This window comes from Opisthocomus hoazin, chromosome 5 (genome assembly GCF_030867145.1).
Source record: "Opisthocomus hoazin isolate bOpiHoa1 chromosome 5, bOpiHoa1.hap1, whole genome shotgun sequence".
In the NCBI taxonomy this organism is placed as follows: domain Eukaryota; kingdom Metazoa; phylum Chordata; class Aves; order Opisthocomiformes; family Opisthocomidae; genus Opisthocomus; species Opisthocomus hoazin.
Window position 1 is genome coordinate 33,563,308 of NC_134418.1, and position 24,169 is coordinate 33,587,476.

At 42.4% G+C, this 24,169-nt stretch overlaps 1 protein-coding gene across 4 annotated transcripts in view; it reads left to right on the forward strand.

The window, feature by feature from the left end:
- The first annotated feature begins 17,065 nt into the window (after positions 1-17,065).
- LOC104331173 (bifunctional heparan sulfate N-deacetylase/N-sulfotransferase 3) overlaps positions 17,066-24,169 on the forward strand; it is a 73,955-nt gene continuing 66,851 nt past the window's right edge. For 3 of the 4 annotated variants that reach the window (XR_012763993.1, XM_075420888.1, XM_075420890.1), the window contains exon 1: positions 17,066-17,190. The gene's annotated coding sequence lies outside the window, so the exon portion shown is untranslated. Of the gene's footprint in view, positions 17,191-22,874; positions 23,040-24,169 lie in introns of those variants that run through there. The other variant, XM_075420889.1, reaches the window with a different exon arrangement.

A 24,169-nucleotide genomic window follows, 5' to 3' on the forward strand; every position in this document is an offset into this window, starting at 1 on the left:
TTAAGTAGTGTGAGTCACTGTATCTACATTAAAAATAAAAACAAGAGCAGTAGCTTTTTGACCTTCAGCTAATTATCTGAAACTGGCTTAGAGAAAGCAGGCATTATTTCACAGCCACATTCCCAAGTATACTATTTCCACAGATTTTCCCCAAAAAGAATGACAACAAATAAATTATTTTTAAGGAGATATATATAACTCTGTGAACAAGAATGAAGACTTTCCTAAGTATTCATCATAAGACCATGGAACACTGTAGTAATTTAATTTCATTTTTTTGAAGTGGACTGTTCTTCAGGCTGTTCTTCTTGAGTATAGGTCAAGTATCAACCAGAAGAAAAGAGTGATCAACTTCAAGTTAAATAAGTAATAGAGTTCAAGAGAAGAATAATAAATCTCTTCATTATTTTTTTAGAAAATTGAAATAAAACTAATCAAGCCAGGAATAAAATGAATTAGATTCACTGAATTCTTGCCTTAAATTCTTCAAACGTAGAAGCAAATAGGATTTTGGGTTGGTTTTGTTTTTTGTGGTTTTGGGTTTTGTTGTTTTTTTTTTTTCTGAATGTAATTCAGTCTGATTGCTTCTGCATACAGTGAACTGAAACCAAGGAAAATCTTCATTACCATAACGACATATACTTGTGCCTAAGTTCCATAATTCTTTCAGGTTTGACAAAAGAAAGAGACATGCTTTTTGGTCACAAGGATAGAAAACTAATTAAGTTTTCTTTGAAAATGACTGCAAGCTTCTCTGAAATGAGATTTTTTTTTTCCAGCTCTTGAATTATTTCCAGTTCCAGCATCGTCTAAAAGTTACAGACCAAGAAGTCTGAACCAAGCAGAGCAGAACATTCTTGTAAGAATATCTACTGGGCCTTAGAGAATTTGTTTGTATATCTGATGGTAACATATTTTGTACTTATTCGAGCCTCGGCACCACAGACTGCTTTTAAGGCAAAGCAACTCGTAAAACTCAAAAGCTGCCAAGGTTGGTGAGAGCTGTCAAGCCGGCCCCACGGAAGCCCATCCAGTCGTACCTGAAAGCAGAGAGGCTGTATGGCTGCTCACATAGCTCCAGTCTAAATTCGAGTATGGGTTAGAAACACTAGGTTTGGGGTTTTAATCATATCAACTATTAGCAGGGGGAATGGCTTTGCAGCAAAAGACTTGTAAGTTGTGTATTCCTGCACTCTCAAGCATAAATAAACTGCAGGAAGCACCATAGGTAATTTGCCTCTAAAAACACAGTTAGAAAAAAGAAAAGTTTGATGGGTTTCTACGGCTCAACCCTGTAGTAATTATTACGGCAATATTGTAATTAAAATCAGTGAAGGTTTTGCCTCATTAAATAAGGTCTACAGGAGCAAGAGAATAATAGAAGAAAAGGTAAAGCATATATGAAGAGAAATAATTTGTTCTCAAAGAAGCCAAGCATGTGAAACAGTTGTCTCACCAGTAATTTCTGAGAATCTACAAAAATTAAATTTAAGACATTTGTGACACAATGCCCTCACAGCAGCAGTGAGTGTAGAGTAAAATCCTTTGGTTTCACGAATGGCTGAGGTTAGAAGGCACCTCTGGAGGTCATCTTGTCCATCCCCCCAGCTCAAGCAGGGTCACCCACAGCAGGCTGCCCAGGACCATGTCCAGGTGCCTTTTGAACACCTCCGAGGATGGAGATTCCACAACTTCTCTGGGCAACCTCTGCCAGTGCTTGGCCCCCCTCACAGTAGAAGTGTTTCTTGATGTTGAGGGGGAACCTCCTGTGTTTCAGTTTGTGCCCACTGCCTCTGGTCCTGGCACTGAGTACCACTGAAAAGAGCCTGGCTCCATCCTCTTTGCAACCTCATGCAGGTATTTATACACATGGAGCAATCCTTCCTGAGACTTCTCTTATTCAGGCTGAACAGTGCCAGCTCCCTCAAGCTTCTCTCATGGGAGAGATTCTCCGGATACTCCAGAGAGAGATACTATGGTTTGTTTTGGGCTTTTTGATTTTGCTTTTTTTTCTGCTTTTATACAAATTCTGGTTTGGCCTATCAACAGGGAGCGGTGCAGAGGTGCAACATCTGCTAGGTCAGCATGGTTTCTACCCATCTGGTAGAGATAATGACTTAAATGGAAGGATATGCATGTTAAATCCTTTACTGTTTTCTTAAATTTCCTTAGAATCTGTTCATATACATGTATGTCTCAGATGAGGAAATTTGTGTGTCAAAGAACCAGAGGAAAAGGCAGCAAAGGTTAAGTTACCTTATTGGTGGACCAAATGTGATAGATTAAAAGAGAACCATAACAACATTCCCATCCAGTGCATTTTTCTTCTAGCTCTTACAGTTCTCAAGGGTCTTTATGGCTTGCCCCACTTTCAGATTACCCACTTAAATTCCTTCACCCAGCCTATCCCAGTACAGTACAGTCCAGTTTCACTGAACAGATCCAGTATCACCGAATCCCTGATATTCTGAACTTTGCTTACTCTTGTAACCTTATGACCCTTTATATCTGTGTCCAAGCTTCATATTTTTTAATCTTATTGCCTTCAATTAAAAGAGGAATAGAAAATGTAGTAATATATCCTACTACTTGGAAATCGCCCAAAGGAAAACAGTTTTTTCTCATAGAGGCAAATGATGTTCAGCAGCAACAAGGACATAGGCTCTACTCTTTCTCAGAAAAAGTCTCTTCCTGGATTTCTTCTGCTAGAGGAGATATTGAAAGTGAGCCTTTGAGACTGAACTCTCAGAGATTGACTGGAGTACAGGAAAGGTTTCATTATGCAGGATTATTTGGATAAGGCTTAGTAGATGTTTTTCAGCTGCTTGAAATACCAGGTAGTCTCTTGTTGTGCACTACATTGCACAAAAGCTAAAAAGGAATGGGAAAAGTTCTGGACATTTGGGTCCGTGGGAGTTCACTTTTTGTCTGTAAGTGGAGGGTGACAGCGAAATGATAACTTCCTGAAAAAGATGATACTGAAGTACCCGATGTTTTTATTAGCTTTCATTAAGCGAGTTGCAAGTAACTATTGTAAATGTTGGACAAGTGCATATTACGAAGCACACAGAAGGGGCATTTTTCAACAAAGACATATTATATCAGTAACGCTGCTGTCTTGTAATAGTATCAAAGAAAAGGTCATGTGTTTTTTGATGAAAAAGTGTCAAGTCCTTCATCTCATTCATGAGAGGCTAATTGATGCATCGTGGAGTGCAAATAGTTGAGGAAGGATTTGAGGATGTTTTCCAGGAAATGGGTCTTCCAAAACAGAAAAGTCCACCTACTCCACAGTCGAGGTCCTTAGGACATTTATCTTGGCCTGATAGCCCGAAGAGTAGTTGGGTACATTGATTTCGCTAGCAATCACAGACCAAATAGAGAATATCACGTGTTGCCTGATATAGAGGCAAAATGAGATAATTTCAAAACAATTAATGTGTCAAAAGGGAATGCTTTGCACTATAGGGAGAGTAGCATTTGGGGAGCTGGACAAAGCCAAGGGGGTTTTCATGCTGGTTATTTCAGAAGGGTTCTGCCAGGTGTCTTTAGGACACTGAAGCTTTCTCCATAAACTTCCATTTCATTTGTGTCTGATACTTCGAGTGATCTGGCTATTTCTCTGGAAAGTACAGTGCATTTTTTATGGTGGAGGGGTCTACAATTTTATTAGATTAATTTATTTCTGAGAAAATAAAGGTAGGTCAACATTGTGACAGACTTCAGGCAGCTTTCAATAAAAAAGGCTTTGAACAAAAGTCAGTCAGTGAAATAAATTCTGAATAACAGATCACATAACTGAAAGTTGGCAATAAAAGTATGCATGCAGATTACCGTAAGGTTGGTTGTATGTGCAATTTGATCTTAATTCAGTGCTAGTTTTCAAGGCTTTTTCTGATAGTTTTGGTTTGTAAAGGAAGAAATAGTACTGGATGCTATGACTTTAAAAACTCATCATTGCAAGCACAGAGGTCTTTCTGGTTTGTGTACTTTTTGTTGTACATTACATTATCTATCATATCTACACATATGAGACTGTTGCTGTTATGCACAGTCAGTTGGAAGGGGACATAGAATAAAGCTGAGTTCTTGCATTGACACTGAACATTGAATGGTTGCTGGACACCCACTGGAGAGCTCAAAGTTTCAGTAAGCCCATGACTCCAGCTAATAGTCAGAGCGCTTCCCACTCTTGTATGCAATAAAAGTACAAGTGGCAGTTCAGAAAATGTATAATTACAAATAGCAGAAGAGGAGAGATCGCTTCTGAAATCCTACTGCTTCTGGTCAGCATTTGAAGAAATGAGTTAAACTGAACAGGCACTATAATTTAAATATCAATTTTGTCCACAAACGTTTGAGCATGAGGTGGCAGGAGGGTTAATATGTTTTAACTTCTCCCAGTTCTCCTAGAAGAATATTGCCTAAGCTGTCAATTTAATGCAGAAGTAACTGAGTGTTCAACAGCTAAACAATGACAATTTCTCGGCTCCTGAGTAAGTACTGGCTTTTTCCTTTCTTGGTTTCATAAAACAGTTTTAAAGACAAGCCTCTTGGTAACTATCAGATTTCAAAACATAAAACTAAGGTACTCTGTTTGTTAATGACTAGGGATATAAAAATATTATATATTCTATCTATCATATGAAAATTAACACTACAGTATACTAACTCTTAGCTTGATTTAAAAATTTGTATTGCTAGCTGTTATGTAAAGTTTGATTTCTATTCTTCTGTTTTTTCATTTGGTATAAGGTGTACTATAAATGGCATATCTAATTTAAAAAAAAGACAAATGAAAAGCTACATGGACAACAACATGAGCATGTGAATGCTTCAAAATTCAATTAAGGCTGAAAGAAAAAATGTTGCACTAGGGAATTTCTACTGCAAAATAGGGGGACATTTTCTGTACAATAGTCATAACTTATTGGAAGAATACAGGAGTTGTCATCACAGTCATTAGATCGTGTTCAGAATGCAGCCTCCCAATTATATGGAAAAATACTATTCTTTTGATTTAAGGGGTAGGAAAAAGGATGTGATTCATTATTTTTAAAGCAAAGACCTGTATAACCAGGTGTCTCAGGGGCATCATTGTGCTCATAGAACTTTTTGCTTCTGGAGCTGATATTTCAACCTGGCTTGTGTCCACACCAGTTGGAAAGTGCTGCAATCTGAGACCTGGTCCTACATTTCTTGGCATGCAAAAAAATCCTCTTAAGTCAGTGGTAGCTTTGTATGCTGGAATCACAGGGTATGGCCCGTTGCAAAGGAAGCTGTACAGGTTCCCCTCTCCTTTGTCCCAGCAAGTAAGAAGTGAGAAACAAGAACAGTACGTTTGTTGAGAATCTAACCTTTTACAATCATTGTATAAGTTTAAAAAAAAATAGGAGAATGAGTAAAATAAGAACACACACTGTAATTAAAAAATGTTACAAAAACATTTTTCCATTTGTTGTAGAGAAATTCTTTAGTAGCCTCAGATATGTTAGTCTCCAAACGAACTGTAAAGCACTGGTCACCACTGGACTGCTTAGCAGTCTGACACTGTCTTTTAAATGTTGGGGAGTGCAATATCTGCAAAGGGCCTCTCCAGAATGCAAGTACTGCTTCTAGCTGTTCTTCCTCTGCCTTTCCAATCTCTTTGCTTTATTCCTGGACCATCACTGAATGTCTCATTTGCTTTTCTCGTCAGTTCCTGACTCTTCAGTGTAAGTCTGTGGGTCGATAGAGAATGCCTTTCTCATATATATGTATGTATATTCACACAATAACAACAGTACTACCCTAAATCTCATTAGAAGACAATAATGGAAGTTTCAAAAGTATTGAAAAATATTTTAATATGCCAGTCTGAGAACTAAGAGGTAGAGGGCATTCTTCACTACTCTGCCAGTTCTAGAAGAAGAGTTCTAGAAATGCTTATGTGAAGACTGATTTATTAAAAACTGTGATGCAGCTTGTCTCACATGAATGCTGTCACTATGTTACCTTTGGAAGAAGGAGCCTGACAATCTGTTTTATTCAGTGTTTACATGGGTTGAAAGTAAGATACTGTGGGAGGAGACAAATTAATTTTGAATTTGATCACTTCATATTGAAAGCTGAAGAAAAATGAAAGGAGAAGGGGAAAAATTAGCTTGCCTGTTGTTAATTTACTGCTTTGTTGTTTGAGCAATAGCTAATATACCTGTCCAATGGCTTAAGTACAAATTGTCTTGGGCCTTTTCTGATACCAGGTGAATACGTATCAGCAATTCATGCTTTTTCAAATGTAGATTTTCTCTAGAAGGAAGCATCAATTATATACTATAGGTGTGCACATGACTTCTCACAAGATGCAAACTCTAGGCTTTCTGTCAAATGTCAAGTTAAATTCTGGCTCCGTATATAAATTGACGGACTTGTCCCTCAGAAGCGACTATGAAGGCAGAGAGTGTAGTGTATACAATATGATGATGGAAGGAAACAGGGAGAGGAGTAATTCTTTTGCTTAAATAACATCATCAGCATCTGGCAGAAATTGGGAAATGACATCTGTCACAGAAGACAAGAGCAGCATCATTTGTGAATAAGTGACATAACAGGAGCTGTATCTTGCAGCTATTGCAGTCTGCTTGCAAGGGAACCTGCTTCAGCACACCTTCAGGGGCACATACACCGTGTATGGTACAGCAGAGATCACCAAGTGGAAAAAAGCGATAGCATGCTAAAATACGTTTGCAGAAGACATGAGATTGAGCACCAGAAATCTACAAAGATGGATTTTTCAGAAGAATGTGTCCCTGTCCAGCATAGTAATTCATCTTTATCAAATAAGATATAAGGCACAGTCAAGTGTGCATAAATCATGCCTTGTTTGTTCTATTTGTACTGTATGTGGACGGGATTAGAGTACTTCGTACACTGTTTATGTCAAAGAGAAGAAATATTGCAGTGTTAAGATAAAGAAAGGAGAATGCTCCTGTGCTACAGGCAAAACATGCACCTCCACCAGTCTGCAGTCAGGAACAAGCTTCAAATGCCAAATATTGTCTGGAAGAGCAAAAATAATATTTCTAGCCAAATCATTTAAAAACAATGCCCTGCACTAATTGCGAGGCCCTCGCAGGGGGGCCTCTCAGTGAGAAATACCTGACACAAACACGTACTGAGGTGCAATCTCCTCAGTGGGAATCAGAGCTCTTGAGTTCTGCTGGCTCTGGTGCTCACTCATTGTGAACTTGGGCCTTTTATTTAAACTCAGTGTGCCTCAGCTTTCCCACGTGCCCTATGGCATTTAATAGATACGTCCATCCTAAAACCAGTAAGGTGTTTTGCCCCTGTACTCCAGTTGGGTACTAGATCAGGGAAAAAAGTTTATGGGGTAAATCATAGAATCATAGAAACATAGAATGGTAAGGGTTGGAAGGGAGCTTAAAGATCATCTGGTTCCAACCCCCCTGCCATGAGCAGGGACATCTTCCGCTAGACCAGGTTGCTCAGAGCTCCATCCAACCTGGCCTTGAACATTTCCAGAGAGGGGGAAGCCACAGCTTCTCTGGGCAACCTGTTCCAGTGTTTCACCACCCTCATGGTGAAGAATTTCTTCCTAATATCTAATCTACATCTGCCCTCTTTTAGTTTACAGCCGTTCCCCCTTGTCCTATCACTACACACCCTTGTGAAAAGCCCCTCTCCATCCTTCCTGTAGGCCCCCTTCAGGTACTGGAAGGCTGCTACAAGGTCACCTCAGAGCCTTCTCTTCTCCAGGCTGAACAGCCCCAACTCCCTCAGCCTGTCGTTGTAGGAGAGGTACTCCAGCCTTCTGATCATCTTCGTGGCCCTGCTCTGGACCTGCTCCAACACATCCATGTCCTTCTTATGTTGGAGGCTCCAGAGCTGGAAGCAGTACTCCAGGTGGGGTCTCATAAGCGTGGAGTAAACGGGCAGAATCACCTCCCTCGACCTGCTGGCCATGCTTCTCCTGGTGCAGCCCAGGACACGGTTGGCTTTATGGGCTGCAAATGTTATCATATTACTCATCTGAGGCATCCGGGAGACCGATAGACTGAACAGTTAGATTCAGGAAACCAAGCTTTTTCAACATCTTAGTGACCACAGCAGACCACTGTGTTTTTAAGACTAGAGCTAGTTTAACTGACATTTAGGGGGATTAGGCCCACCCATTGAACAGAATGATAAGCAGGGACGATCAGTAATCAGCCTCCAATATCACAGTGAAGTCATTTCCGTTAACTTCTGCCAAAGATTATTGTATCACAAGCCTAGAGACGCACAATGACAAACACTTCCAGTGGTTCCACTGTATCTGTTTCTTACATTGTAAGATTTTTGACTTAAATCCTGCAGCCTACAGACTTTTCAATTGGAGGATGTTATACTGATACTATTAAAATTATAAAACTTCCGTATCTGTGGAGAGTAAATGAAAGGGAGGAGAGAGGGAGAGAAGGTCAGTCGCCATGGTGAGATTTCTCTTGGTGCAGTATCACTGACAGCCTCTGAAGACAAGGATTGCTTGTTAGATGACTTAGATATTTTAATAGGGACTAACATGCTAAATTTACATTTGTGTAAATTGGCTTATAAAAGTTGACAGTGCTTCTCTGTATTTTTTTAGAGCACTGCTACTATAGAGTTAATTTTGTCCTTTTTTCATCTAATAATAGCCTTGCTGAGATCAATATTATTGTAGTTCTGTATAATGTATGTGGTTTTGTTCTAAACATGTACATCTTATTTATGTCTGGCTTCTCTGGGGAAAGAAAAAGAGAAAAAAAAAGAGGGAAGAAAGAGGAGAAGAGAGGAACAGAAGGGGAGGGGGAAAGAATGAGAAAAACAAGAAGAAAGGCAGGAAATGGAAGGAAGAGGAAAAAAATGGAGGAAAAGGGAATTCCGCCCTGACTTTCTAAGATCGTTACCTATTTGCAGCCCCTTTGAACAGGAAACTCTTAGCTTCAAACCATGGGGACGGTGTGTTGGTAGAAGAGCAAAAAAAAGAGAGAAGGAACAATTCCTCAGAGGCAGAGAGATTCTGAGAGATGGGGATGTAGCTGCTTTGCTGGCGTCCTGTCCACTTCACTGGTAGAACATCATGGTCGCTGCCTCACATGCAGTCCGTATCTGAGCTCTGCCCCACTCACAGCCATAGCAAATGGCTCTGCTTAGAGCACAGAGAAATGCACATGCTCCTTGTGAGCGCACTGAGGCGGGGCAGGCCTGTCTTTGGCAATCTAGCCCTCCTGAAGTGCCTCTTGAAGAGGCTCTGAGAATTAATCAGGGCTTTCACTGTGGTGGGAGAGTAATACTTTAGGAAATACAAGATTTGCAAGTAGCTTGCTATTTTTGTTTGATTTTGTTCTTTATTTGATAGTGATTCATTTGTTTTCTGGAAGGGACAGACTGTCTTCCATGTAGTCACAGCCCTTCCCACCCCCCTGCATTGATGGGTCGTGCAGAGCAACCCACCCCCCCAGCAGCATATCACCAAAGCCCAGCATGCACTCAAGCACAGAAGCAGGGGATGCAGCGTCCACCGTGAATGTTCTTCAGCCGGCTAGAGACATGGCGAGAGGCATTTGCTCCCTGATTCGATCCATAATTAATTCCCTTACTGCAGTACTGGAATTATTTGTATCATCACTGCAGTATTGCAAATTGTGTGGATTCCTTGCTCAGGAGCGTAAGAGGCAATGCAAGAGAGGAGGGAAGCAGGGGGAATCTGAAGTCACACAGAGCTTACTAGGCCTCACTGCTACAGAGACTACTCCTATGTGTACAGTCAAGTGTATGCTTGATTCATTTACAGGATGAAGACTTTAAATACAACCCAGATGATTACAAGTCATGTTGGAAGACACACATAGTTACTACAGAATTGCAGTAGTGTTGTCATGCAACAGAGATACCAGTTGTGCTCTCCCTGCTGAACTGAAGGATGACAGAAGCGTCTCTCACTGTTAATATATCTATATAATCTCAAATGCGCATGACACTTCATGGGCAAACAATGGGCAGAGAGCTGTATCTGGATTTTGTGTAAGTCAGCTTAGTTCTCTGGCTCCTTCTGTGCCCTGTCCTGTGGAGTTCCTGACCTAGGAGAAGGCACGATGCACAAGGGCTGAGGCACATACTGGGTAAATAAAATGAAATGGTAAATCCGACATTTGGGACTATGCCGAAGCATCATTTTCTAGGCACAGCTTCCAGTAAATTTCACAGGGAATTACGTACAAAATTCATGGCATTATAAAGCATTATAATTCACTGCTATTACACAACCACCAGCTGCTGGCTTAAACCTACTACAGTTTCTTCTCTAGAACAACACAAGCTGATAAGTAAAATGACAGGAGCCACTTTTTTCATATATTTGCACATTATCTAGTGCAGTGGGGCACTAATCACAATAGGAGATTTCAGCTTTTAATTCTAGTTTTCAGTCTTTCTGGGTTAGCATTTACCTTTAAGGTGATTTAACTTTTTGCATGTAATTACAGTCTCTGGATCTTTGCAAAGAAGTGTTTCTCTTGAGTTTTCTGAGTGGAATAAAATACTCTTATTAGCCTGTAACCTTTTTTAAATCCCTCTCCCATATGGTATTCATGTGGCATCACATATTACAATATAGGATAATACCCTGGATAATATGTGCGATCATGAATAGCCTTAGTTGATGAACAGGGTAATTAAGATCTCTGCGCACCGTGCATGGTTACATATGGGCAACCTATTGGCATAATTCATTATGATTAGATCAAAATAATATATGACAAAAATAAGAGTTCTACCAGTTTATCTGATATTTTAATCCATTTCATGTTTGGGGGGAACTGAAACATTAACAAGTAGAAAAATGAAGTATTCAACCTAATTCTAGCAGTAAAAAACCACCAATTTTTCCCTCTTTTTTTTTTTTTTATCTGTTGACTTCTGGGACAGATGACAACCTGATACGTTTCCCTGGAGGCTAACATCTTGTGTTGCAGAATACAAGCTTTCATTAAAAAATTATGACTTGGATGGTGATGTACATATTCATGTGAACAGAATGCAGGTGCTCTTCTTTGCTAGTGCCTACACACAGCCTGAAACGATTCATGGTGACAAACAAAACCTCACAGCTGTATCAGCTGATAGCAATTTTAAATGTCAATGATGAGGATTTATTGTCAGTGTTCTTGTTGTTGTTGATCCCAGCACAATAAAAAATATAGGGTCACTGATCGATAAGATCCTCTTAAGTCATCAAGTCCAACCTAGCATTCTGATGAATAACGTCCTGTGGTCGGTCAAGCTCCATCTTGAAGTTAGCTATGCTTTTTGCCCTCACTGTTTGCAGAATGGGTCTGCTTCAGTCTGATGATTTAAAAGCTTCTTCTAATTTCCAGCCTATGTGCACAGTTTTTATCCCATCATTTTTATGCCAAAAATCTCTATTGTCTTAAACACTTGTTAGCTACCATTGCATATGTATCTTTTCTCCTCACGTGCATCAGCTACATCACCTTCACCTTGCCTGTTGTACGACAGGCTGCATATTCCCCTGATTACGGTAACAGCTCATCTCTCCACCTCTTCCACTTTGAATTACTTTCCCTGAGCTTTAAACAGCATTCTAGGTGAGGACTTACTGCAGCCTTATGCAACAGCGTCGACACTTTCAATATTTCTACCTCTTTTTTTCCTCTGCAAGCACTGCTTGTGGTATTTTCTAGACACATCACTTTGGCAGCTGACAGACATGCTCTAACTTTGACTAGTACCCACGTCCTTTCTCACCTCAGTGATTTCCAGCTGATGAGCTCCCAGTTTATAGCAGACATTCACGTCATTGATCCTGCAGTGCGTTACCTTGCATTCTCAATAACTTCCCATTCCTCTGCAAACTGCTCTGTTTATTGCTCTTTATTTGCTGCCTCCAAGGGCGCAGGGAAGCCAGGCTGTGCTTTAGATGTTGCATGTTCAAGGAGAAGAGACGGCAGGAGGAATTTATTTGTACGGAAAAAAGGGAAGGGCATGAGGAAGTTGAAGGCAATGCTGAAGGATGCTTTTTTTCTTTAAAAAAATTAGCTAAATTAGCCTTGTTCTTCAGAGTTACTTTTGCTGAGGGAATGGAAAGATGAAATTATGATGGATATTCCAGCTGACTATAAATTACATTCTGCTTTGGGAAGAGTTTGGATTATTGCTGGACTGAAGAGTTGGATATAGCAATCTAATTTTTTTTTCTCTTTTCAAATTACAACATTTTTTTAGAACTTTTTCTTTGTTATTGATAGGAAAAATGAGTTGATTTTAGGGTAATAACGCCAGTTCTTCTTAGCTGAGAGTATGCCCTATTTTATTACATGTCCTAAAATCAATTTTTAGCAGAAGTTCTACTTACATGTTGCTTTCTTTAAAACAGCAAAGATGCTTTAGAGTGTTGATTGTGCTTACAGCAGTTTGGTTTCTTCTTAATTCTTTTCCGTTCGCATTATCACTTTCCTGTAACCAATTTCAATATTACTAAGGAGCTTTCACTCAAATTGACATACATTCAAAACAGCTGACTAAAATTAATACATTCTGAATCTATGCTGCTATTTTTTTGAACATTTATTAACTTGAAACCTACGAACCTGATTTAACGGGAAGGAAGAGTCTTTCCTCTCTTTTCATAAGCAAATTTCCTGGTAAGTTGTGACAGAAAATACTCAGTCCTCCTCATTAATGAATCTGTCTTACACTTCACATGGCATGTGACTTGAGCAGTAAATGATGATTTTGCAGCTTAGGACAGAAATACCTAATGCTTTTTTGAGCTTCTTGAATTCCAAAGCTGGCCATTTCATTATTGTACAAAGATGACAATTGTCTCGAAACCCTGATTAAAATGGAACAAAACATATTTATAACAATAGTTTATTCTAAGCCTAGAGATAGAAATGCCTTTCTGCTGCCAAGTAGTCATCACCCACAGCATGCAATTAGCAACTTGCCTTCCACTGGTTTGAAAGATGTTACTAAAATGTATGCAGATAGTAGGATTTTTCAGGATAAGGTATTGAAAATGAAATAGAAACTACTGAAAAGAAACAATAAATGTATTTTCCATCTGAAAGCTAGCAACTTTTCAGGGAAAATGCAATATGGTTTCCCATATTGTTTGCTGCAGAATAATCTTTAAACACTTCACAAATGAAGGGTATTGTAATAACATGGAAGAATGTAGTACAATTATAAACTTGAACAGTGTTGGGTTTGTTTTTTTCTCCTCTGTGATAGCCTCTTAGTTGATTACTTTTCTGACCACATGTGTTTCTTAAATCTTAGGCCACATTTTTCTCTTCATTACATAAATGAAACTTGTAAAGAAAGCCTATTCCAGTTTAACTAAGGGAAGAAATCAGGTCTTTGCATTTTAACATGGAACAGCATTCACTGGCTTCAGACCATGTCTGTTCTAGTATAGTGTGATATGGTCTCATAGTCTGAACTCAGCCCTGAGTCAAGAACCTCTGACTTCTAATCACAACCTTCAGTGAGTCACTGCCCTGATCTTTGGCAATTTCATGGAGTAATGTTCTATGCCAAGCATGTGGAGACCAATACTAATGTCAATGCCCATGACAAAAATACCCTTTAAGGACTCATGAATTCATAGCTGGATAATATTTAATAGATAAATATATTAAGCATTGTTAATATTGTGTATTTATTAGATTTGTTTTAAAATCTAGTTTCTGATTAATCCAAAGAGCATTATGAATCTACGGTAACTTTGCCTTTTGGCTAGTAGTACTTGTAATAGCTTTAAAAAAGTAACAATGAAATGACTAATAGCAGGCAACTGTCTAGATGGTCCTTGTTTTCAAATACTTAGGTCACTGTAATGACTCCCTGCCAGAAAATGTCAACCAAAATAATACAAATCATAATTAAGGTTTAGTTAAAATATCTATCTACTCTTTGAAATGCCAGGACTAGATAGAGTATTTCTTTATTAGCTGAAAACTGTTGTTATTTCATGTAACTCTCCAACGAATAACCCTTCCTTGGCTTCTGGAATGGTGCCCAAGGTAATCAGTCTGTCTGTCCTATAGATACAAATCATGGTGGGAGCTGTAGTAATAACCACCGTAACAAAAATGCCTAAATTTTACATAGATTTCAGAAGGACTTGGAAGGACCAAGACTTTGTTGGCAGACTTAGAACCATGAAATGGGTAGAACTGTTTCTTGCAGCCATAGTCTGAAAGGGATGAGAACACCAGGCGAGACAGGATTCAGTTCATCTGAGAAAGTTAGAAAGATTGCTGATTATGCAAAAGGAGGAAGCACTGTGTGAGGACTTGAATTTGAGGAAAAATGTGAACGAGAAAGCATTCATGTGTAGAGGCCAGCAGTAAGAAAGGCAAAAAGATGAGGCTATCGCCAGGGAAGGTGGGCTACCTCTTTTTTAAGCCTATCTTTGTTGCAAGAAAACATATTTAAACCTCCTATATCCTCCTATCATTCCTGTCTAGGAGATAACTAAAAAGCCAAGCTGAACAGAGATGAAACTGTTGCTGAAAGTTCTTAAACACATTTTTACACCTTTTTTTCACTGTAGTATTCCAAGAGAAAGAGCATAGCATCTCTCTGGAGCATCTGGAGCTTCTCTCCCATGAGAAAAGGCTGAGAGCTGGGACTGTTCCCAAGAAGGGAAGGCTCAGGGTCTCATCAATGTGCATGAATACCTGCATGGAGAGTGCAGAGGGGACAGAGCCAGGCTCTTTTCCTTGGTGCTCAGTGCCCGGACCAGAGGCAGTGGGCACAAACTGAAACTTCAAGAAACACTTTTACCGTGAGGGTGGCCGAGCGCTGGTAGAGGTGGCTCAGAGGGGCTGTGGAGTCTCCATTCTTAGAGATACTCAAAATCCATCTGGACGTGATCCTGGGCAGCCTACTGTGGGCAATCCTGCTTGAGCAGGGGGGCTGGACAAGATGACCTCCAGAGGTGCCTTCCAAGTGAATATATGGACACGAGTTGGTACGTACATCTGGGAATGAGGGTTCAGTCCCCACCTTGCATAACAACAGCAGCAGCACAAGTGCTGCCTTAGCTCATGGTACAGACTAGCAGCTGTCTGCGCGCGCCTCTGTTTTGCATGCAGTTCAGTAGCCCACCAGTTTCCCTTCCACCTGATTTCTTGTCTGGATTAACTACTCATTTACCTATTCAGTGCTGGGGTGGTGCGCATTAGATGTGACCTCAGATGTTGTAAACAGCCGCAAATGTGCTGTTTGTGGTAGCACTCTGTGATAATGCAACCCCACATTGCTGCAGTTTGTTTTGTGAGGTGTCGCTGCTGGCAACAGCGGTGTTTTAAGATGTATTGCTAAAAGAATGGCTAGGACATCATGCCCAGTTCATGCCGCAATGACAAATCAAGAGCAAAAAAAATGAAAAGTGGCACCAGGAAAGATCAAAGCTGTTAATATTCCTGCCAGAACTGCTCAGTACTACAGCTGCTGACTTGCAGTGCTGAAGCCCTCAGCTGTGAGATGTCTAGCGCATCTCTGTGAGCATCAAAGTGCTTATGAGGACAAGCGGTATGTAACACTTCATCCATGTTGGCCGGTGAGAAGTTAAAAGCAGTGCCAGCTACTCAGAAAGAATGGTAGGAAGCAAACCATGCACATTTGTGAGTTTGAACTCACATCCAAGAATTTCAGGCGCTTTTGGCAGGCTTCCACCCCGTACCTCATAGCATGTTGTAGGAAAAATCCTTCATGACAGAGAGGCCCCAAAACAAGACTGTCAGGATATCCACACGGTCAAGAAGCTGAGTACGGGAGCAAACCCCTGTGTGCAGAATATTGAGAGAGCGACGGGATTTCAGATGGACTATCTAGTCCATGGATTAATACCCTCAAGCAGAGTAAGCCCTTGTGTCAACAAGTCCTCTGTCCTTCTGGAAGTCTAGCTCACGGGACCTCACGCTGCTGCTTAGTTTAGAAGACATTAAAATTTGGGATGTTCCTTCAGAGCGTGTCATGAGAATGAAAGGGAGAAAAAGGAGGAAAAAGCAGTAAATAGCAATGTTCCTGAGTCAAGAGCTGTAAATTCTGCTGATGTTTGGGAAAGGAACATTCAGAGGACTTTAGCTTTTTTGCTGTAAGTTTCTGCCTCTGAGTGAGTCACAGAAAGAAAGGTCTGGATAGACGACTGCCAGCGGTGGGGTTAATCTGGTATATCGAATTACCAGCCATTAGGTGAGCTGACGATCACCGCACAGTTGGGAAGTGAATTAGATCAAGAGGGCACTTGTAAAATTTATTGATTTTGTTTCCCGTTTGTGAAGGCGAGCAGTCAGCTGCCGGGGTCCCGGCAAGGAACGGCCACTCCCCGGCCCGCCGTGAGGGAGCGGCCCCATCTCCGCAGCGAAGGGCGCCGAGTCCAAACCGCGGTGTGGCCAACTCCGCCGGAGACCGGGTCACAAAGTCCCGCAACGAACAGCGGCGAGGCTGCAAACGCGCTACTCGGCGTCCTGTCGAGATTTTTAACCCCGAATTGTCTTGAGAAAATGTAACTGGCCGTACGGAATGTCCAGCGCTGCGCGACTCGTACAGCGGACGGGTCAACCCGCAACAGAGGGAGTTCGCGGTTTGCGGGAGGTCGCCGGGAGTCGCCGCGGGCGGGAGTCGCGGCCCTCGGTCCCCTGCGGAGAGGCCGGCGCGGCTCGCTGAGGGCGGCAGGAGCCCGAGACCTCGGCCCCCGCCCCGCCTCCCCCGGCCCGGCTCGGCCCGGCCCGGCCGAGCCTCCCGAGGGGGCGGCGGCAGCGAGCAGCGAGCGGCAGCGCCGCCGCCGGCCAATGGCGAGGAGGCGGCGCGGCGGAGCCCCCGCCCGCCCCTCGCCGGTGAGCTGCGGGCGCGGCGCCCCTCCTCCGGGAGGGCCAGGCCAGGCCAGGGAAGGGGAGGGGAGGGAAGGGGAGCGGCGCTCGCACCCCCGGGCGGGGAGCCCCCGCCGCACCTCCCCGCGGGCGGGCGGGCCGCGGCTGGGGCGGTGCCGCGCCCGCCGGGTGCAGCTGCCTCTCCCCGGAGGAGCCTCGGCAGCTCGCTGCGCCCGCCGCCGGCGGACGAGAGCGGGAGCTGCGGCGGGCGCTCGCCCTCAGGCGGGCCCCGGGGCGGCGGCATGTCGGCGGAGCGCGCCTGGAGGTAACGGCCGGGGCCGGCAGCTACTCCGCGCGGTGCCCCCGGGCCCGGGGGGGCGAAGTCTCCCAACTCCGCGGGCGGGCGGTGCGCGCTCCTGTCCCCCGCCCGCCCGGCGCTGGGCCCAGCTCCCCCCCCGCGAAGTTGCTCCGAGCCCCTCCGCAGGCTACGGCGGGCACCGGGCCGGCCCGGGAGCGCGGCCGAGCGGGGCGGCTGCCCGGTGTGCCTGAGTGTGTGGCGGTCCTCCGGCACCCGGGAGCGTCCCGCTGCGCGGGGGAGCATTCTCGGGTTGGTTTGGTGGCGTTCCTGCGGGTCTGGGTTTGGTTTTCTTCCCCACCGGCCGGCTGAGCACCCGCTTGCCCGCGGCGGTACCGCGCCGACCCGCAGCCGGCGGGGCTCGCTGGCTGTCTCCGTGCGGCGCGGCCGCCCTCTGGTGTCCGCGGGCGTAGGGTGGGCGCGGCGCCGGGGGCACAGAACCACCGGCCGCCGCGGTGTCAGGGCACAGAGCCACCGGCCGCCGCGGTGCAGCCGCTGCGAATCGCTGCGGGGGCGCGCAGCTGCTCGGGTTCCCCGCGCAGCAATCGGTGCGCACGACTGCGCGTTTCGGCGGGCACACGCGGCCTTGGGGGAATGGCAGAAAACTTTCGCGTTGCTGAATTCGCTGCCTGGCGTGCTCGGTAACTGCTGCGTGTTTTGTTGTGGTGGATATGTTTTTTTTCTTGTTAATAAAGCGGAAAGTGGGAGAAATTGGGTTTCCCTCCCTGCCACCGCTCAGGTCTCTCGGAAGGAACGGTGACGAATTCTGCCTTCTTTCTTCACACTTGGCTTGTGCTCGGCAGCTGTGGGAGAAGGGGGGGGGGGGAAGTAGTGGCAGGAGCATGGACGAGAGAACGTGCCGTACATTGATCTTAAAGACCTGGAGCAGATCGTCTGCTATTTAAATAGCGATGGCTCCACAACTGCTGGAAAGGGTTTGTCTCAGAAAAATTGCGTGAGATACAATGTGTTTTAAGATCTTTTGGTAGAAAGTATTGTATGAAGGTGAAGCAGTAACTTGAAGACCAAACCGAACTTCTGTACTTTGTTAAAGTCTGCCAAGCCTTCTTTTAAAGTGTGTTAAAATACCATGTATTTAATCTTTGTAAATACCTTTTAACGACAAATTCTGATGTGTGAAATCCTATCCTGTAAGGTTCTCTAGTAATGCATGAAGCAGTACAGTGTGGAGCTGAGGGTAACATAGGTACAACAGGAGCTGAAAACTGCTTGCCCCAAGGACTTGATAGAGCCTGTCTATCTACCAGAGTTTTTGTTCTGCCTGAGCCATTCCCCTTTTTTAAAACAAACATGAGAGAACGTAAGCCCTTCAATATTCACACGTTACGGGGTTTGTTATGTGATACGGAAGGGTCTCGATGACTTCCTGTGACAGTTCGTGGCTCACATCACCATCTGAAAATGCCTGCTTAATAGGCACTTGTAAGATCTCATTCTCTCTCTGGATTTGCTTGTCTGAGCTATCCCTGCTTCAGTACTTCAGTCAGTAGAATAATGTTGTAAGAAGGGGTACTCGGTGTCTGGAGACCAGTTTCATATTCTCATAATAGATTTAAAAAGCTGAGCGCTGCTATCCTTCCCAGGCTTGGCTGTTTTCAAATGCACTTTGCTGCTTCCTACCACGTCATTCGTACAGCTAAAGATTTCCGTTTTAGTAACACTAATGTAATGACTTCAGAATACTTCCTCTGAGGTTGTATTTCACAGTGGCTGGCCCAAGCAGGCTTTTATGTTCAAAGCAATTAAATAACATTCTAATCAGCGTGGATTTAAATGTCCATATTAACATGCTAAACAACATGTCTGGGTTTTGTCCATTCTGCGTTTAAAACTTATCCTTCATTTAATATATCAGGAGTCTGTTGCTGGTGCTGTAGTAGAGTCCAGTTTGGTAAAGAACAGAACTGAATCTAACGATGGGGACTGTTAGAAGAGGAGAAAGAGATTTAAAAATATGTCCAGGTGTATGTAACCAGACAAATGGAATATAGCTGAATAATACTGATGACTAATCAATCCTGAACTTGCTCCATTCTTGGCAGTTCTTGATGAAAAGGACTTTTGTTACCCTTTAACAATATTTTCTTTTTATGCCTGTATATGAGTATAACACAATTCTATTGTTTCTAATTGAGGGTTGCAGTAAACGGTTGCCCTTGCACAGGCCTGAGGTAAGGCTAAACCAGACTTTTATTTTTTACTGGTCTTTAAAAAATGTGATTTGAAAGCTATTTCTCATTTGCTTGTGGATGTTTTAGCTCAGCCCATAGTTTTTAACACAACTGAGTTCAAGAAAAATGTTTCTTCTAGTTTTAAGAATCTTATCGACATTCATGATACAACTTTAATAGTTGGGTTTTTTTAAATTGTAGTTTTATGTGTCTGTCTTTGTGTGGGTACCTGGTTTCCTGTTTGAGCATCTATTCGTTACTGTGTGATGACATGAACCCCAAATTGATATCATTTGAGGGATTTTTTTATTTTTTTTTTAGTTCCAGAAATTATTAGCACCAGTTATGAAATTGAAGGGTCAGAAGCACATTTCTTTTTGACTACTAAGTCCAGAGAATAGTATTTTTCTGCTGTGTGGAAAAGCCAGTGGTACAAAGCCCATGGAAAGGAGCTGTGTGCACCATGAAAGTCTTAGTGCGAAGATTATGCCAAGGAGGGCACAATGTTTGCGGGGTTGCCATGACACTCACAGAGCGGAGACTGGCAGAGGCCGCCCAGGAGTCTGAGCCCGGGGACTGGGCTCCAGGCTGACCACAACGACTCCTGAGGAGGCTGCTTTGGTGTTCATTATATAAAATTTACTGCCCGAAAACACAAAAATCAAGACTTGCAATTTCATGTTCTTTATGTTCACTTGCTGCACCTTATTAGTAGGCTGTCCCCAGCTGGTCTCATGTAAATGTTGCCATTAGGGTTATTGTGCTGAAAGGATTTATAGAAGCGAAGAGTTTGGTCATTTATGCTTAGCAGTGAACAACAAACTAAAGAAAGCTGCAAATGGTAGGAACTCACCAGACTCCTTATGGTGCAGTTCAGCTCTGTGGTGTTCATCAGGGAATTTGTTCTCTCATCCGTACTACCTTGTTAGTGAATTAAAAAACCAAACAAAACAAATAAAACCAAACGATCCCACAGCTGAAGATGTCTATTCCACTGCATCTGTTTCATGCTAGCTGTCTGAAGATACCTGCAGTTGTGACTACCCAGCAGTACTGCTTAGAATTGTAAATCTTCCAGTTAATAAGGTGATGCTTATTTCCTGTACTCACAAGATTTTCATGTGAACTAGCCCTGGGCTGCAGAAATCACTTCTACCATAGATGAGAATACTATTCAGCCTTGCTGTGTTTGGAATAAAATGCAAAGCTTATTTCCATGGCTCAGCTTTCTTTTAGCAAGATCTTCTCTTCCATAGTGAGTCCACAAGTTAAAAGCAAAATTCTAAATGCTCAAAGATGCTAATTTTCACGCTAAGAAGGCATTTTGATACCTCATACTTGGAACAACACAGGTAAGAGGTTCTGGTCTGAATTTTCAGATGGTGGCATGAAAATGCAAAATTCTGTAGGAGCTCAAATGCAGACTCTTCTAAAATACTAAGGTTCTAGATAAAGAACAATGAGGCAGCTTTTATTGCTTCAGACAGTGGAAAAATACCATACAAATTGTTTTATAGGTAAAGCTTATTTTAACATCACCTTTGTGGAACATTGAGTTTGTATAATGGCTGACAACCTTTTTCATATGATCTGAGGGGTAGGTGGGACCATATCCTCCTTTCACTGAACTCCACATGACTCCATTGAATTCAGTGAGCTAAGACTGCTTATGTTAGCTACAGGACTTTTTCATCACTTTTCACTGAAACAATACCAACAAGCTTGAATTCTTTTGAAGAGTTTCTAGACTTTGATTCTTATTTTTTTTTCATTAAGGCTTTTTCTTATACCTGGATTTTTTTGTGTATGTTGCAGTTCAAGCTGTTGTGACTTTTTCATTCTTTTGTATACTATTGCGTTCTTTCGTCACGAAAATAAGACTCCATAAGTACTGTCCTGTTCTGAAATGCTGCTTCTAATGGCTTACCCTCTTGATGCATTCTGAATTATGCCTCTGTCTGGTTTTACTGTTGGAAGTGATAGCGAACAAAGACCATTTTCCCTGAAGCCATGTCTAAAGCTGTAATAAAGATCATTATAGTGGCCTTGATAGGTGCCACACCGTGTTCTGGGTCATGCTCCCTGAAGATCTCTGCACCACTGTCAAGTTTGGTACCCAATGATTTACTTTAGCATGGTTCTGTAAAATACCAGTGGAATGTCTGCAAGTACTGTTGCTCAGAGTAAAATGTTGCTGTTCCTCTAGGAAAGCAACTGTACTTTGTGAAGGCTTTGAAACTATTTTGATATTATTCCCTTTGTGGTTTTTTTGTTTTATTCTTTCAGTGTTCCTTTGAACTCTTGCCATGCAAAATAGTCCTTAAATAAGTGAAAATTACGTAAGCATCAAGCTGATTCAAGAGAACATGCATTTAAATCTTGCACTTTATTCTGTTCCGTTTCCCTTCCTTCCTGTCTTCTCAGTGGTGAGAATGCCAAGTCTGGCAGTGTCCTGCTGGGTCTTGAAGAATTCCTCATTCCTCAGAGTCAAACCTTGCATCTGTCTTGGCATTTCCATTCACTCCTCCTTACAGCTGCACTCCGCAGTCCCAGGAGGTACCTGCAGTTAGGAGCTAAGGATAAAATGACAGAGGTTTTCTTGAAGAAAATACAGGCTTCTGGGCTGGCTCCAGATTTTCTGCTCCATGAAACAACATTAGAACTGTGTCCTCACTGCAGATGTTTCAAGTGTTCCTGCTGTGCACTTCAGCAGCCCTTGGGTTGCAACCCTTCTGTAATACCTCATTCAAATGGCTCTGTCTAATCAGCGCTTTCTTGCCATGAGCTTAGGTCGCTGTAAAATTTTCCTGCTCCAGGCAGGATTCTCAGGTTCAGGTGACTGCTCAGAAGCATAGGCTGGTGAAGAAATCACACTGCTGGGAACTTCCTCTCAACAGGACTTTGGGGGTTTCTGTCATAAGAATAGGGGTACTTTGGGGCCATGTTAGTGGAGCGTAGGGCTAAAAGAACTGGACAAGCATTGTGGTTGTTGGTTGACTTTATGTCATTCAAAGAAGTGATTCATTGTACTTCTGTCAGGGAGAGTTCTGCTTTGCAGGCTCCCAGCTCTTGTGTAAACCAGGCCCGAGCTCTGTGTGAGGTAAGCCAGCCAGGTCTGTGGTTATTGAAGATAAATAGGCGTATGCACAGGTTTTTTACAGAATGTAGTAAGTATTAATTTTAGCCACTAGAATTGTGAGTTTTTTGGCATTTAGGCAGCTGAATTGGAAATGCAAAATGAAGAGAACCCTTTGCGCTTGTGTGATTAAAAAGTCATCTGTCTGGAAGCATCTCTCTAGGTTTACTCACTGAGGATGGAGCACCTTCTTACCATATTAAATATCTCTTTTCTACTATCTAAACTGATATTTTTGAAGCTAGCCTGACAAGGATCGGACATCTCAATGTGTAAAAATGTTCTTTGAGTTCTGCTAAAGGTACTTTCAGATTGTTGTTCAGTCTTCATGTGTTCTTTAACTTCTTTTTAGATACATGCCTCTAGAAACTGGGATGGTGTCATTTTTGTCTAATGCGGATTAATGAGCCTATATGCCTGGGTGAAAGCCAATTCGCCTGTCCAAAAGCTATGTGCAAGTCTTTGTGCAGCTGCAGATGATATTCAAGGCTGTAAGTCCACCCAGAACAGAAAGGGTTAATATGCTGGTATCTGTGATTAGAAGGTGAAGAGAGTAGAATATATCTAGAAAGCATGCTTATCTTGTGAGGTGCAGGTTGAAAGGGAATCTTAATTATGAATGAGGCAGTTTATGTACACTTACTCTTGGTGCTTAATTTTGCTGTTTTGTTAAATAGGATGCCATGTAGTTTGTCTCTTTCCCCTTATCTCATTTTCCTACTCATTTATTTTGACTTCATGCTCATCGTGTACCTGGCACTGGGAGGATCAATCTTTAGGATGTAACTAAGGTTGTGGAAGTTACATGAGTGCTGTTAAGTACATCATATTTTTGAACTTTTTTTAAAACCTAGAGTGAAAGACCACCCTCTTTACAGTGCAGGATGAGGAGCTCTTGTCAAGTGGTTAAGTGGCCCAAGTACATGACATGTTGTTGGGTTTTGTTTGTTGTGTGCGTGGTGGTGGTTTTGTTACAACCTCTCCTTTTATCCCCTGTATTAATATGTAATTAATCTTAAATTTCTTTGGGATCAGAAGTTCACTGTATTTCTTCTATAATCATCTGCTCCCTGATTCAGTACTGAAGGTTGTCAGCCAGTCCAGGAATCAAAATTTCTAAGGAAAACCCAGTAAGCCTTATAAGGTTGCAAAACATGGGCTAGAGCCTGAGTAGATAGCATTTGTTGTCATGATCTCTAAAGAAAATTTTAATTCTCACTGTCGATCTGTGTAGAAAAGTTTGTATTTGGTATTGCTTATACTTCTGGACCTTCTCATTGTTCACTTTTTAAGCCCTACTTTATTTTTTTAAAAAAACTGAGCTCAGAAGGATTAAGCACTCAGTTGGGAAATGACCATGTTAACATTATGCACCTGGCTTATCCTGGTCACGTTTACAAATGGGAATGGATGTGTACTACATTGTGAAGTTACAATAGCATATTCTGATCTTAATACTGCTAGTATTTTTCAAAATCTGCTGTTAACCTTCCGTTATAACTTAAAGGTACTTAATTATTTTATGCTTGTCACATCGTTCAGTTGTTTTACTAGAAACTTTTGACAGCAATTGTACTGTTGGCTTGAAAAATGACTGCTTTTCGTAGGGACAAGTCAAAGC